The sequence below is a fragment of the Oncorhynchus masou genome, unplaced genomic scaffold, assembly GCF_036934945.1.
Source record: "Oncorhynchus masou masou isolate Uvic2021 unplaced genomic scaffold, UVic_Omas_1.1 unplaced_scaffold_7306, whole genome shotgun sequence".
NCBI classification, from domain to species: Eukaryota; Metazoa; Chordata; class Actinopteri; order Salmoniformes; family Salmonidae; genus Oncorhynchus; species Oncorhynchus masou.
The window spans coordinates 1-4132 of record NW_027013759.1 but is presented as its reverse complement, the minus strand read 5'-3'; the positions used below and the strand labels follow the sequence as shown (position 1 = coordinate 4132).

The window sequence follows — 4132 nt, the reverse complement described above, 5'->3', positions numbered from 1 at the left end:
TGTGCACTAATGAATACACCTTTGAACAAATTACATTTTTTTTTGCAAAATGTTTTCCGCTGCAAAACGTTTTGGTACGGTGTTCACTAATGAATAACACCCACAGTTGGAGGCTGTGTTCCTGGGTGTGGACCCCTACATGAGACCCTACAGCCAGGCGATGATGAAGGTGGGAGATGTGATGATTGGAAACAAGTTTTCAAGTAAGGGAACATTAAGGGGGACGGAGGTGGGCATGTGGAAGCAAACACACCATAGACTTTCTATACTGCATTTCTGTACAATTTAAAAACTCAAAAATGCTATTTGGAAAAAGGCAAAAACAAGCCAAAATTACCCCCAGCCATTATCACTGTTGTTGTTGTAACGTCATTCACCTCAGTCAATCTACAAACACAGAGCCTATTAACTATACAATTAGCCACTACACATTAACTCACATCAACTCAGCACTGGGAGGATTAAAAACTATAATTTAATATGTACAGAGGAATCTATAAGCAGAAAAAGTATTTTATTAACAAAAGGTAAACAAATACATTTGCATTACAGAACTTTTATTTTTTTGCAGTTTCACAGCTAATTTCCTGCAATTCTACACATTTTACCATGACTTATGTCATGTTAGCATGATATCTGAGTGAGAACAACTAACCAAATCAATGGGGGCCCCCTGGGCACGTGCCCTGTGTGCCCGGTCAGTCATTTGGCCATGATTACTACATGGTAGCAGGTAATTTAGCTGCTAAGAGCATTGAGCTGGTAACCGAAAAGATGGTGGATTGAATCCCTGAGCCGACGAGGTCAAAAATCTGCTGATGTGCCCTTAAGCAAGTTACTTAACTGTAATTGCTCTGGATAAGAGTGTCTTCTAAAATGTACAAGTTTGGATAGCTAATGTACCAATCTGTAAAATATGAATTAACATGAGCTAATTGAGTGACATATAACAAGAGGAAAACTGAATTGCATATGTAAATTCTAGCTCTCAACAAAAGTTCAAAAGATAAAAAAATATAATGGCAAAGAGAAATCAAACTGGGAGGTCTTCAAAATATACTGTGGGACTTAACTAATGTAAAATATACTGTTTCCATAAAATGTATATTGTATGTATAAACTGGAAGTAGAAGCCAAAGTGTTGTTGTCCATTAGTTTACTCCAATTAGGGGAGGGGTGGTACGTTTATGGATACAAATAATATATATATCACTGGTAGGTTTAGGGAGACACACACATATATATATATCACTGTATTTACCCAGAAAATATATGGGGGATTGGAAATGATGCAGACAACAACATTTTTTTTTTTTTAATTTTACCTTTATTTAAATAGGCAAGTCAGTTAAGAACAAATTCTTATTTTCAATGACGGCCTGGGAACAGTGGGTCAACAGCCTGTTCAGGGGCAGAACGACAGATTTGTACCTTGTCAGGTCGGGGGTTTGAACTCGCAATCTTCCGGTTACTAGTCCAACGCTCTAACCACTAGGCTACCCTGCCGCCCCATTGACAGAAGCCTCAATCTATCAGCAATATTAAAGCTGATCTTATTTTCATTTGTCCTCTTATGTAGCTACAGCCCTGATGCTATTATATTTCATTCTGTTACGTAGAATACTATCACGTGATCTTGCAGACATTGATTCAGCTTTGATCTAACTTTATTAAACAAGCACCATTCACCTGAGTATCCTGTTCTCTGGGCAGCCAAACTGTAGCAGAGGCTGTGCGTAAGGTAGAGAATTACGCACTTGCTCAGAATCTTCGGACCTTTAGCTACCAGGAAAAGTTTTTTTTTTGTCAAGATGGAATATCCTACAGTTTATGTCAGAATTGACTAGAATTTCACTTTTCGTAGGAGATTAGGAGAATTTACACAGCAAATTGGGATAATTAATGTAGCAGATTAGGAGAATTAGGTTAAGGATAGAAAAGGGGTTAAGGTTAGCTAAAATTCAAACATTTCCGAAAGAGGGTTCCTAAGAATTCATACCCACAGCCAATCTGTAAAGAGATAAAGAGCTCTCAGTTTCTCTCAATTTACTCCACTGTTTGATCATTCAAGTATGATTGGCTTTCATTCATTTAGTTCATAATTATTTGACCAATCAACAGCACATTAGGCTACGAGGGGTCCGGAGGAGGCGTAAATGTTTCTATTAACAGTGGTTTCACTGGAAAAAACATTAAGCATTTATGAAAGTTTATCTTTATAAAGACTGCTCTTAATGTCTTAATATTTTCAGTTGTTAGCTCTGAATGTGCTTCATTGACTAAATAAAATCATAATATTGACAGACGTAGATAAAAACAAACTGCTAGGCTACTAGTAACATGCTTCCCATTTCAAGCATCTCCAAACACATCACAGTGGGTGATAGCATGGAGAAGCTTCTCCTGTAGTGTGTCGATACTGCTGTAGTTAGGGAGGCATAACGTCACAGAGCAGGTTTGTGCTTTCGGATAATATTCATCAGCGTCAGAACTGTCCAAAGACGTGATTTGCATCTGCAGTTTGGAGAGACTTCGTCCTCTGGGCAGTCTGTCCGTTCCAGTCAGAAAAGCTAGAAGTTAGAAATGAGAGGCGAATAATGATAAACTGACCAAGCATTTGTGGAGTGCTACAATGATTTACTTAAAGGGGCAATCAGCAGTTGAAACAATAACAAAGCATCCTCTCCGCCAATGTGTCGGTATAAAGCTGAAGGAAGGGAGAAATTTAACCACCCTCAAATTCATAGACAGAGCTATGGATGAAAGGACTGACCATCCAAAATAGTTTTAACCATGCTTTGAGGCTATAAAAGTGTTTGTTTACCTTAACTTTGTTTACAAACATTGGAGAAAAACAAGCTTATATTTTGGGTTCTGATGGGGTACGTCAATGAGGAACTAATAAGGTACAGTTGAAGTCGGAAGTTAACATACACTTAGTTTGGAGTCATTAAAACGCGTTCCTCAACCACTCCACATATTTCTTGTTAAACTATGTGGCAAGTCAGTTAGGACATCTAGTTTGTGCATGACATAAGTAATTTTTCCAACAATTGTTTACAGACAGATTATTTCACTTATAATTCACTGTATCACAATTCCAGTGAGACAGAAGTTTACATACACTAAGTTGACTGTGCCTTTAAATAGCTTTGAAAATTCCAGAAAATTATGTCATGGCTTTAGAAGCTTCTGATGGGCTAATTGACATCATTTGAGTCAATTGGAGGTGTACCTGTGGATGTATTTCAAGGCCTACCTTCAAACTCAGTGCCTCTTTGCTTGAAATCATAGGAAAATCAAAAGAAATCAGCCAAGACCTCAGAAAAGAAATTGTAGACCTCCACAAGGCTGGTTCATCCTTGGGAGCAATTTCCAAATGCCTGATGGTACCACGTTCATCTGTACAAACAATAGTACACAAGTATAAACACCATGGGACCACGCTGCAGTCAAACCACTCAGGAAGAAGACGCGCTCTGTCTCCTAGAGATGAACATACTTTTGTGCAAAAAGTGCAAATCAATCCCAGAACATCAGCAAAGGACCTTGTGAAGATGCTGGAGGAAACAGGTACAAAAGAGTCTATATCCACAGTAAAACAAGTCCTATATCGACATAACCTGAAAGGCCGCTCAGCAAGGAAGAAGCCACTGTTCCAAAACAGCCATAAAAAGCCAGACTACGGTTTGCAACTGCACATGGGGACAAAGATCTTACTTTTTGGAGAAATGGCCTCTGGTCTGATGAAACAAAAATAGAACTGTTTGGACATAATGACCATCATTATGTTTGGAGGGAAAAAGGGGGAGACTTGCAAGCCGAAGAACACCATCCCAACCGTGAAGTACAGGGGTGGCAGTATCATGTGGTGGGGATGCTTTCCTGCCGGAGGGACTTGTGCACTTCACAAAATAAAAAATTATGGGGATATATGCACCCAACTTATTGTGGGAAGCTTGTGGAAGGCTACCCGAAACATTTGACCCAAGTTAAACAATTTAAAGAAAATGCAAGCAAATACTAACTGAGTGTATGTAAACTTCTGACCAACTGAGAATGTGATGAAAGAAATAAAAGCTGAAATAAAATCACTACTATTATTCTGACATTTCACATTCTTAAAATAAAA

General features: G+C 38.5%; 1 long non-coding RNA gene across 1 annotated transcript; it reads right to left on the bottom strand.

Annotated features, from left to right (window-relative positions):
- Positions 1-1326: 1326 nt before the first annotated feature.
- LOC135537241 (uncharacterized) lies at positions 1327-4126 on the bottom strand. The gene is made up of 2 exons (XR_010455153.1): positions 3260-4126; positions 1327-2570 (listed from the first exon to the last, which is right to left on the bottom strand). It is a non-coding gene; the product is annotated as an uncharacterized LOC135537241 (long non-coding RNA).
- Between the last annotated feature and the right edge of the window lie 6 nt (positions 4127-4132).